Source organism: Penaeus japonicus, unplaced genomic scaffold, assembly GCF_977035675.1.
Source record: "Penaeus japonicus unplaced genomic scaffold, GWHDUDI00000001_assembly GWHDUDI00000008, whole genome shotgun sequence".
NCBI lineage: Eukaryota > Metazoa > Arthropoda > Malacostraca > Decapoda > Penaeidae > Penaeus > Penaeus japonicus.
Window position 1 is genome coordinate 31510870 of NW_028234410.1, and position 12674 is coordinate 31523543.

Genomic DNA, 12674 nt, shown 5'->3' on the forward strand with positions numbered 1-12674 from the left:
AACAAAATCACGGGAGATGACCCGTGACGGCTACAGGTTGGCGCCGCTACAACAAAAGCCGTAGGGGGGAGGGAGGGAAGGGGGTAAGGGGTAGGGGGCAGGGGGGAAAGTAGAAGGTTGAGGGATTTGGGGGGATGGAGTTCCCCGGTCAACTGGGCGGGCTAATTGTCGTTTATCTCTGTAAATATATCATTACCTAGTAATCCATCAAGATTAAATAATAAAATTTAATCCATATCAAAAGAAAATAGTTTAATCCAATTGCATCTAATATCATTAACTTAATTAATTTCTTTTCCTTTCTATTTTCTTCTTTACACGATGAGTTCACTTGTTTTCATTTTCTTATTTATCTCTTTGACGATAATATCGATCAAAGAAGGACAGGGATTTTCTTCTGGTCCTGCGATGATTCAGCATTAATGCACTTCCTTTTTATATATTCTGTAAGGGAAACAAGGGGGAAAGAAGAAACGATTAGTAAATTCGAACAATTTAAAAACAAAAGATGAGACAAAATGGCGGATTTTTACACTCAAGCAAAATAAAGGAAGGGGTAAGGGTGGAGGCAAATAGGATAAGAGTAGGGGGGATAATGGGACGAAGAAAAGAAGGGAATCTAGGAAGTAAGAAGGAGGAGGAGGAGGAGGAGGGGAGGGCAGGGGGAGGAGGGGGAGGGCAGGGGGAGGAGGAGTAGGAAGACGAAGAAGAAAAGAGGCAAATGGAAGGCTTGAGGGAAAACAATAAAGAGGACGAAGTGGAGAAAGAACAAGTGTAATGATGAATAATGGATAGGAAAGCCAGAAAGAATGCAGTGATGAGGACAAGGAGAGCAATCACAACAAGAAGTATAGGAAGAACAAGAAGTCGAGCGGATGGGAAGCCGAGGGGAATGCAAGGATCAGAATGTAGGATGGAAACAGAAAGAAGAAACGAAGAAAGAACCCACCAAAAAAAAAAGAAAAAGGAAACGCGAGAAAATTCCCGCGCAACAGAAAAGCTCCTCCGCGCCTTACCTTGACGTTGAACTTGATGCCATGGCTGAAGGCTTCCTCCGGGTGCAAGGGAATCCTCGAGTCGTAGTCATCGTTCGTCACCAAGTTGTACTGTTTCTTGCTGGGCATCCGCATCTTCCCGCGCATCTGGCAACACGCCTCTTACTCCTGGCGAACGCGCGCACAAATAATATATATGCACACTGTATATACTACACACGCACGCACGCACTCTTCTAGTATAATTTTTTCTTCTTTTTATCTCATGCCCATTGGTTGGATTTTGAATGGAGGAAGAAAAGAACGGGGAAAATAGAACGAGAGGTAGAGAACAAAATCACGTGAAGAATACCCTGACGGCTACAGGTTGGCGGCCGCAACAACAAAACCGTAGGGGGGAGAGGAGATTGGTAAGGTAGGGGGCACTGGGGGAAAGTAGATAGGTTGAGGAAGTAGTGGGGATGAGAGTTTCCCCGGTCAACAAAAAAAACTAAAAACAGGGCGGCTAATTTGAATCACATTTTTTTAAAAAAAGATTTCTTTTCCTTTCTATTTTCTTCTTTACACGATGAGTTCACTTGTTTTCATTTTCTTATTTATCTCTTTGACGATAATATCGATCAAAGAAGACTGGATTTTCTCTGGTCCTGCTCGATGAATCAGCATTAATGCACTTCCGTTTATATATTCGTAATGGAAAAATCAGGGGAAAGAAGAAACTAGTAGTAAATTCGAACAGATTTAAAAAACAAAAATGAGAACAAATGCGGATTATTTACACTCAAGCAAAATAAAGGAAGGTATTGGAGGGTCAAATAGGATTAGAAGTAGGGTGGATAATTGGACGAAGAAAAGAAGAAATCAAGAAGTAAAGAAGAGGAGGAGGAAGGAGGAGGGGAGGGAGATGCAAGAGGGGAGGAGGGGGAGGGCAGGGGGAGGAGGAGTAGGAAGACGAAGAAGAAAAGAGGCAAATGGAAGGCTAGAGGGAAAACAATAAAGAGGACGAAGTGGAGAAAGAACAAGTGTAATGATGAATAATGGATAGGAAAGCCAGAAAGAATGCAGTGATGAGGACAAAGAGAGAGAAAAACAAGAGCAATCACAATAAGAAGTATAGGAAGAACAAGAAGTCGAGCGGATGGGAAGCCGAGGGGAATGCAAGGATCAGAAGGAGGAGAAACAGGAGGAGGAGGAGGAGGTGGAGGGGGAGGAGGATAAGGAGGAGGAGGTGCAGAAGAATGAAAAGAAGAAGAAAAAGGAATAAAGGTAAAAGGAAGGAGGACAAGGAGGAGAGGATGGGTAGGGGGAGGAAGGGCAGGAGGAGGAGCAGAAGAATGAAAAGAAGAAGAAAAAGGAATAAAAACAAAAACAAGAAGGAGGGGGAGGACGAGGAGCAGGAGAAGCAGGAGGAGGAGTAGGAGAGTGCAAAGAGCTGGGAACGAGCGAGCGCGTTCCCGTCGGCAGCCGAGCGTGGGTAAATGCAAGTCACACCTCAGTCAGGCTCTCTGTCCGCCGCTCCCGATCGCCCGCATACAGATCCGCTGCCACATAACAGGTGCTTAATCTTATATATCAACCTCGCCTTCGCCTTCCTTCCTTTATACTCAAGCCGTGTGAAGGAGAAGGAGGAGGATGGGCAGTGATATTCACAAGACAGGACACCCTCCCAACGGGAAAATAATGATATAAAAAGAGTCTTATTGTGTGAGAACGTCTTCACGGTGGGAAAGCTTTCGTCTGCATGTTCGTCTGCGTTCAGAGCAGTGCGTTCAGCGGTGATGTCATGATTCTTGTTCTTTTTATTTTGTCCTTCCTTCCCTCGGACTCTCTTCGAGCTGCTTATTGTAGTTAGGGAAATCCACATTTGTACTACCTAGATTTAATATCTTAATCATTTTTTCTGTTACTACTATTATCAATATCAGACTAATTCCTTTGTTCAAAACCATGTTGATATATCAATGAAAAACATACAGTGAAATAACATACAGTGAAATAACTCAAACAAACAGATAACTCTCTGCAAATCCTTTTCCCCCATCTATCATCCACCCACAACAATAAATAAAGCCATTTCCATCAGATCATAACCCTCTTTAAAAAAAACACGAAATACCGCCCATCTAAAAAAAGAGAAAAAAAACGCCCACCCACGCCCTGCATCCAAGGCCCTAAATAATAAGCTTATATGCTATCCACACCCTAATAAAATGCTTATTGAACGACCCCTTTTTCCTCCCAGGCAAGAGGAGTCGGTCACACTAGTGTGTCCCTTAAAACAGCTGTTTGGTATTGGAATACATGCACATCAACACAATATGTATAGAAATTAATGGACAAACATTTCCAGACGTAAGCATATACACAAACATGTTTGAACAAACTTAAAGGCGCATGAAAATACGCAAACACACATACACACATACGCAAGATCATACATGCAGACACATATATAGATACAAACACACACACACACACCACCTTCGCCACACATCTGCAGACGCGCACGTGACCACAACCGTCGTGGGAGGCTGGTTCAATGTCGACAATCAAAAGGCAGATAATTTAACCAATTTTCCATAGAATTATCCCATGCTCTAACAACTCGGTTTGGTAATAAGGGTGCGAAGGTGGAGGCGGAAGTAAATAGGATATCGAGGGAGTCGAGGGAGAGGAGGAAGAGGAAGGAGAGGAGGGAGAGGAGGAGGAGGAAATTGAGAACTTGTGTTGTGGTTGTGCTGATGGTAGCAACAGTAGAAGAAGAAGCAGTAGGAGTAATAGTAATAGTAGTAGCAGTAGTGGTAATAATAATAATAGTAACAGTTGTAGTAGTAGTATAAGTATTAGTATTAGTAGTAGCTTTAGTGGTAGTAGTAGTGGTAGTGATGGTGGTAGTAGTGGTAGTAGTAGCAGTAGTAGTTGTATTAGTATCAGCAGTAGTGGTGGAAGTAGTAATATCAGCAGTAGTAGCAGGATCGGTAATATTTAAAATAAAGCAACGTAAGGCGGAAGAAGACAAGAGAACAAATGCAAGGACAAGAAAAGCAGGCTAAAATTCAAAAGAAACAACAATATACATACATTCAAAATCCATTATCGAACTGAACACAAAACACCGAAGGCGAACGAACGAAGTCACCAGAGCCAACTAGCAACAGAAAATAAAACAGAACAGGAAACCAGAAGACGGGAAAGCACAACACACACACACACAAAACCCTTTCTTTCGGCGGTGACAAGTTCCCGAAGACAGCAGCGGTTTGAGTGGGAAAGAAATTTGCTCCCTTCGGTAACAAGCAGCGCCATCCCTTTTGAGCTATTTAGGGCTACTGTGAATTGCTCTGTAGTTGTCGAGAAGTTAGAATCTTTCGCCTAAAATAGTCCAGGTTTCACAAACACACTTTCTACGCATGAGAAAAACCTAAGCAGCATTAGAACTCTAGTACTAAATCATTGCACTATTTCCGTGACTTTGTTGTTTAGGAAATTAGGTTTCTCAATTTCAATTTAAATGTTAAAAGTTACATTTCCAATCGGGAGATAAATCCCGTAGAGAATGGAACGAGCAACGTAATGCGTGTCGCTCTCGGACATGATCCTAATCATTACTGAGTGACGATGTAGTTAATGTTAAAACCTGCGGCATTCATTAATCTCTTGACTATTCAACCTGTTTTTATAATTAAAATAAAAATCACCTGCGATTAATCTCTTTCCAAACATACATGAACAAACACACACACACACAATTTCTACACCTTTTTCAACACCGCAAAGGCCCCTCGCCGGACATAACTTCCCAGAGATATTTTATCTGCACACATGGGCAAAAGGAAAGAAGCCCAAAAGAACTCCAAGAAAACAAACCAAATTCAAGGAGCATTCGACAACAAGAGCGAGCGAGCGAGTGAGTTCCAAAGTGAAGAAAAAAAAAAGGCGAATGAAGTTCTCAAACCTCGGAAAAGAGAGATTCGTGCGAAGAGTGTTCCATTTTCACCCTCGCGGAGACATTACCCTTTGGCGAGTGCTGCCAACCTCCCCCGTCCCCCACCCACCCACCCACCCCATCTTTCCCAAGCAGAGACGTGAGAAGGACGGAGGTGGGGAGGAGGAGGGACGAGATAGGAGAAGGATGAAGAAAGAGGTGGAGTTAGGGAAGAGGAGGGACGAGATAGGAGAAGGATGAAGAAGGGGGAGGTGGGGAGGAGAGGAAAATAAGGAGGGAGGAGGAGGAGAGGAATGATAAGGAGATAAGAGAGGAATAATATGGAGGGAGGAGGTAAAGGAGCAAGGAAGAGGAAGAGGGGACGAAGAAAGAAATGAAGGAGTGAGGAGGAGGAAGATGAAGAGGGGGAGAAGGAGGAGGAGATTGGAGCGAGGAGAAGGCGGAAAGGAAGAAGCGAGGAGGAGAAGGGAGGGGGATAGTAGGTGAATAATAAGAAAAAAAAGGAAGGAGCGAGGAGGAGATAGGAAGAGGGACGGAGGAGAAGACGAAAATGAAGGAAAGGAAGGAGGGAGGAGGAGGAGAGAGGTAGTGGGGAGGAGGGGGGAGATCCTCAAGGTGAAAGAAGCAAGTCAGTCAACCCAGGACTTCCGGCCATCTTCCTACGATATGACTGCGGTTGGGTATGGGGTGAGGGGAGGAAAAAGGGGTGGGGGGGGTGGGGTAGAGAAAGGAAAAAAGAAGAGGGAAGGGAAGAAGAAGGGGAAATAAAAAAGCCAAAAAAAAGACGAAGAGGGGGGAGGGGGGAGAGGGAAGAGCAAAGGAAGGGAGGGAGAGGGGGGGGGAGAGGAGGGACTGGACGGGGAGGAGGGGGGAAGGGAAACAGGAGGGCCTTGGGGATACTGCTCGTCTTGGGGTCAAAGTCTTGGCCTCTTCGACTCCATGGCTGCCTGTGTGTGTGTGTCTTCGTGAACCGCGAAAGTGCTTTATGAATTATAGTCTTGCCAGAATTCCACATCTTTCTTCTTCTCGCATTAGCTTCTATTTTTTTCTTAGCTTTGCTTTAAATTACTTCAATTATATATTAATTTTATTATTCACCTTGATCACAGTTATCTTATGTATCGAAATCTAAAGATCTCCGTAAAATCATCTTCGCATCAGATTTTTCAAAAAAAGAAAAAAAAAAAAAAAAAGAAAAAAAAATCTAAAATCCCACGTAGCTTACTTGGAAAACTGATGAATTTACTTTGTATGTGTTTGTGTGTCTGCATGTTGGTGCATGTGTATAGTGTAGTATTGTCATATGTGTGGTGTGTGTACGTGTGCGTGCGTGTGTTTGTGTGTTTGTGTGTTTGTGTGTTTGTGTGTGTGTGTGTGTGTGTGTGTGTGTGTGTGTGTGTGTGTGTGTGTGTGTGTATGCATGTGCGTGTGCGTGTGCGAGTGTGTGTGCGTGTGTATGTGTGAGCGTGCCTATGCATTTATATGAGTAAGCGTGTCTTCCGGCGAACTCGGTTAAGAAAGGTGAAACGAAGACTTTCTCTCGGTGTAGCGACCATCCCGCTTCGTCACGCCGGACTCAATAAGCGTTACGATGTAAAAAGAGTGGAAAAAACGTTTAAAAAATAAAAGGGGTCACACCCGAGCATTAACTGAAGACATGACATTTTGATTCGAGTAAACAGCTCATTTTCAAGGAGAATATTTCGGCGACCTAAAGCGATGCGTTTTAGAGTCAGACATATATATTTTTTGTAGTTCTCTCTCTCTCTCTCTCTCTCTCTCTCTCTCTCTCTCTCTCTCTCTCTCTCTCTCTCTCTCTCCTACCCTCCTCCACTCTCCCCCAGCGCGTCAATGACAAAGAAGATTACATTTTGGGTCCAAGTTCATCGCCACACCTGGGAACACTAGCGTCGTGGGGTTGGGTGGGGAAAGGGGTGGGGGTAAGAGGGATGGGGGACGGGGTGGGGTGGGTTAAGGGTAGAGGACCAATGTGAAAAGAGAGGAGCGAGAAATGGCATCAAAGCACAAGCAGTGGAATGGGATGTAGGAAATAAAGGCAAAAAATAAACGAGATATAGAATTAAATTATGAACAGTAGAATTGAATATAAAATAAAGGTAGATTCAAGGAAAGGAGACGAGAAACTGTGTTCGAAGTGGAATGAGATGTTGGAACAAAGATAAAAGAATAGAATGAGAGGTGGAATACAGAGCCAAATAGAGAAACAGGGAAGTGAAACGTGGAATATATAAATGATAGTAGAATAGGAGATGAAGTAAAGATGGGATAATTCAGGGAGTAATGGAAGGTACACCAATAATAAAAACAATAGACGAAACGAAGAGAAGCAAATGATAAGAAAAGAAACAAGAAAAGCCTTAATGAGATCGGAGAAAGTGGATGAACAAAAATGAACAACCAATGAGAGATTAATCAGTGGAAGCCAAGTGGAAAAGCGATGAAGAAATCTAGAACAAATAGAATGATAATGATAAAGATAATGAAAAATAATGATAACAAAAACGGTAATTAAAAAAACAAATACGAATTAAAACAGCAATAAGACAAGTAATAATAAAGAGCTCGCACATTCTTCTCTACAGCTGTTAAAATAATCAAGTCAAGAAACTATAATCTAAAGTAAATATATAAAAAAGGGGAATCTAATCCTCCTCCTTATATTGCAAATCAAAAAGTCTCAGAGGCGATTAGAAACGCTTATTCGCCAACACAAAACACTCGCAACTAAAGGCATGATGTGGGCAGAGGTGAAGCCGAGAGCGACAGGGAGCGGGGGAGTTGAGTGTGGGGGGAGGGGAGGGGGAGATGGCTGGAAGGCAGGAGGGGGCGGAGGGGGAGAGAGGGGGGTAGAGGAGTGAGGGGAAGGAATAGAGGAGGAACGGGTGGGGGTGAAGGCTGGAAGGCAGGAGGCGTGGGGGGTAGAGGGGTGTGGGGAGGGATGTGGGGAAAGGGAGGGGGGAGGGAGGAGGGGGTGAGAGGACGGAGGAAGTGAGAGCTGGAAGCCAGGAGGGGGTGGGGTGGGGGGTATGAGGAGAGTGAGAGGAGGGGGTGGGGTGTAGTATGGGGGTATGAGTGAGGGGTGGACTGCAAGGGAGCGAGTGAGTGAGGGAGGGTGGGCTGGACGAGAGGAGGGAGGGGACAGGGGGTTAGCAGGTAGAACGGGGGAGGGGGGTATAGGACGGAGGAGGGTGGGAGAGACAAGGGTATGGGGAAGGGTGAAGGCCAGCGCTGGAAGGGTTGCGGCGGGCACGCAGCGCAGCCCCGGGTCATGACTGGGAGGTGTTCGTTCAGATCTCCGGGGATGATTCATCGCCCCCCCCCTCTTACTGCTCCCCAGGCCCCCACCTCGCCGTTCGGGGGAATAGCCTTTTTGGTACGGTATAGGTATACGTTTACGTATGTAATAGTGATGATGATAATAACAGTGATGATGATGATTAAGATAATACTAATAAGAATAATGATTTCAACAATATCCAAAAATAATTAAAAAATAACACAAAAAACAGCAATAACAAAGAAAAAAAGAACAAGAATAATAAAAACCATGATTGTTATAATAAGTGGAAAAAGCAGAAAAAATAATAAAAACTAATGAATAATTCTGACCGTCGATAGTCATGATTCGGGGATGGAATCGATGCTCCACGTGGCATTAATCCAAATCAGCATTTTCACTCATTCTCTTTGCTGACACGCCACGACGGAAACAAAGACTAAAATGACATCTCTGTTTGACAAAAATAACAGCTATATATGCTATGCTATGCTGATCCACAGTTCATTCGAAGAAAAATCGACACCACGAAGGAATATTAATTAAAGCTTTTGAGATAAAAAAGTGGAACAATGGAAATCCTTTCACTATATATAAAACAACTATAAAAAAAACACCAACGACAACAACAACACAAAGCGAGTACGAAGACATTAAATGACAACGTGGCTGTTTGTGTACCAACGTGACACTCTAAACTGAATTCTTGATGCCATCACAAGGGTGTGTTGGGGAAGGGCTGCGGAATGGCACTTCTGAGCCATGCGTGTGTGTGTGTGTGTGTGTGTGTGTGTGTGTGTGTGTGTGTGTGTGTGTGTGTGTGTGTGTGTGTGTGTTGTGTGTGTGCGTGTGTTGTGTGTGTGAGTGTGTGCGTGTGGTGGCGTGGGGGAGGGTGATTCGATGTACTGTGGCGTTCAATCTGTGTGGCTGTGGTTGGTATGGTGTCGTGTTGTGAAAAATTGTGTTTATGTGTTATAGCGAGGTATTACACTGTGTTGAGACGTGGTGTTGAAATGCTGTGCGCTATTTCGCGCATTAAAATGACGAATGTTGTGACGTGGTTGGCGTGTACTATAACATGGTGTTCAAAGGCAGTATTGTGCGGATGGAATAAAAATAAGGTATTTGGCGTGTATTGCAGTGTGGTGTATTGTGATGTGGTTAAATTGCCATGTTTTGCGACATGTTAAATCGGTGTATGATTTGGCGTAGCTCTAACAGCAAAGATAGAACTGGCGTGGTATACTCCACCGTGGTATTGTAGTTGTGCCGCTGTATTGAAAAAAAAAGTGTGGACGGATGTATGTTGTTTGTTGTTGTGTTGTGTTGCAAGGAATGTTCACAACCCCGCTGTCTGCAAACGCTTAAAAGGGTAGTCATTCCTTTGCGGGAAATTAATGATATTGCCCGCCGGTATTGATTTGAATACGATGTAAATGGCTCGCAGCGGCACAGCTAAATATCGTTAAACATGAAGCTTATTTATCGCTTAATTCACTCGGATGGAAAATACTGTTACTACATTTTTTTGATTACACAGGATCTCTCTCTCCCTCCCTCCCCCCTCTCTCTCAAACGAAAGTACTTAAAAAAATAGTATCTACAGCTGGAACTCAAGGCAAGTTTACATACACATTTAACTATATATACACTGCCGTTGAAAAATAAGCATCGGACTACAAACAAATAATAAATTAAGTTCTTGTAAAGCGGGTAAGCTAGTAACGCTGTCGCTGCACTGTACCAGCAGAGTACATAAATTCAACGTACAAGGAAATAACCTGGATGTTTACAGCCAAAGATCAATAGACATCGATGACAACCAGAGTTTATCTCTTCAGCTGCGCATGGCAACAAGAAGGTGGGGGGGGAGGGGTAGAAGGACAAAAGAGGAATAGGGGAGGGAGGGATGGAGGAAGGGATGGAGAGTAGGGGAGGGACGAAAGATTGCATAGGATGGAATGGATGGAAGAGGAAAGATGGAAGAACTTAGAAGGTACGAAGTGAAAAAGGCAGAAGGAAAATTAAGAGAAAGAGGAGAAACAGAGACACAGAGACAAGAAGAGAGGGGGAAAAAGAATGAAGAGGAAGCACACAGCGGACGAAGAGGACAGAAAATAACAGAGGAACAGAGAAAATGAGAAGGAGAGTGAGTACCATGAATGAAGAACCAGGGAGATCCGTGGTTGGTCGACCCCGTGGCTCGGCGTTCCCATATACGATGATTTCTCCAGCCTCTCAATGGGGCGGTGTCGTGAGTCGGAAATATGGGGCAGCAGAAAGGGGCGAAAGGTAACGAGGAGGCGATGAGGGTGGGAATCGGGTAGTTCTCGCGAGGGAGGGTCGTGGGAGGGAGAGGGAGTGGGGGCGGAAGGAAGAGAACTCATATGAGAGAGAGAAGAGAAAGCGGATAAGAGAATGAGATAGAAGAGAGTAAACGAGTAAAATTGAAGCAAATAAAAAAAAAACCGAACGAATGAGACTAACAAAAAAAAAAACAAGAACCAACAAACACAGCACAGACAACAAACCTTGCAAACCGACCCGACCCAACCAAATAAAAAATACAAATAAAATAAAAAGAGGATCGAACCACAAAAGCAGAACAAAAGAGGATTCCAATTCCTACCAACGTCTCGCCGAATCCCTTATCAGTGAATACCATCCCTCAATCTAATTTAGTCCCGCATAATGGAAAGTCGCTCCGGTATTTTACGGATTTATTGCCTCGAGTGACACTCTACAGACATCGATCGTCTCGAATGGAGGATGAAGAATAATGAAAGAGATGTGAAGAAGACGGGAAATAAAGAAGCGAGATGTGGAATGCATAGTGAAGCGAAGGGAGTGATAAGGAAGAATGAATGAGGTGTGAAGAAGACGGGAAATAAGAAGCGAGGGGATGTGGAATGAATAGTTGAGCGAAAGGAATGAATGATAAGGAAGAATGAATGAGGTGTGAAGAAGACGGGAAATAAGAAGCGAGGAGATGTGGAATGAATAGTTATGCGAAAGGAATGAATGATAAGGAAGAATGAATGAGATGTGAAGAAGACGGGAAATAAGAAGCGAGAAGATGTGAAATACATAGTGAAGCGAAGGGAATAATAAGGAAGAATGAAACAGATGTGAAGAAGACGGGAAATAAGTAGCAAGAAGATGTGGAATGCATAGTGAAGCGAACGGCATGATAAGAAAGAATGAATGAGATGCAGAAGTCGAAAAATAAATATATTTCCTGTCAAATATATATACACAGAAGGGGCGGGAGCAATGAAGAAAACGGGATATAAGAAGAATGACGCAGAGTGAATGAGATGAACAATATGGGGAACGTGATGTAGATTGTACAGTGAAGCGACGTGAATCTTACGGCTGCGTGAATGAGATGTATTTCTTGTCTAAGAATCTTACAGTGCATGGGCAACGACACTTTCTGAATGCCGAAGTAATTTTAGAATATTCTGAATAGCATTTTCCGTGTCATTCAACTATTTGAAAATGTTATGAGAATGAGGAAACGCACCATAACTGGCGAGGGAAGAGAGGTATGTTACAGGGACACGTATAATAGCCGATAATAACATAATGATAAAATTATAATGATATCGATCGAGGATGAAATTCTATTAACGAACGTGTATATAATACTAATCATATTTGTGATCACGCCTATGCAAAATAAATAAATAAATAAAAGGCATAAACGGGGGAGAAATGAAAGGGGAAAACATTGATATCAAAACATAAAAAAGTATATATATAAAAAATAAGAGAAAACAACACCAAACAGAGAGCAAGAAACGAAAAAAAACTAACACACATAGAAAGAGAGCAATCCATAAAAAAAGGAAAGAGAAACGAGAGAAAACAGACGAATAAAAAACACGACAAACCCAAGAATTTAAAAAACTCAACGAGAGGAGCCTCGACCAGTGCATCTTAGTCCAAGGATTAGCATGCTGAACACGAACACATGTAACATGCTATTTTCATCCTCATGTTTGTAAGCTCACAAGGTTCACAATGCTCCCGCGTTCACTCAAGAACCCTCGGCTGAATTGAGCAGTTGATGACGAAAGTAATAGCAACGTCAATGATAAACTTGTGACATTCGTGCGTTAATAAAGCTGCCGGCGATATTACTTCGGTTGATAATAACGTACAAATTATTCCTGAAGTTATTATTACTGTTGCTGGAATTTTGTTATTGTATCTTGTTCATAGTTATAATCATCTCTGCTGTTATTATTGTTTTCAAAGTTTTGTTTTCCATCGTCTTTACGAATATCCTTTTCCTAATTAGCATATTACAATGAAAATCAACTTTCCAAAACACTGTAGGAGTGGGGGACCGGATCTTCTACCTCCCCCTAAATCACCCAAATATTCCACGCCATGCAAACCAAATAAAAAAAAACAATAGCCCCCCCCA

General features: G+C 43.0%; 1 long non-coding RNA gene across 1 annotated transcript in view; it reads right to left on the minus strand.

Annotated features, from left to right (window-relative positions):
• Positions 1–288: 288 nt before the first annotated feature.
• The window catches only part of LOC147471489 (uncharacterized), a 15696-nt gene continuing 3310 nt past the window's right edge, over positions 289–12674 (minus strand). The window contains exon 2 of the long non-coding RNA XR_015191225.1: positions 289–444. This is a non-coding gene — a long non-coding RNA (uncharacterized LOC147471489). The remainder of the gene's footprint in view (positions 445–12674) is intronic.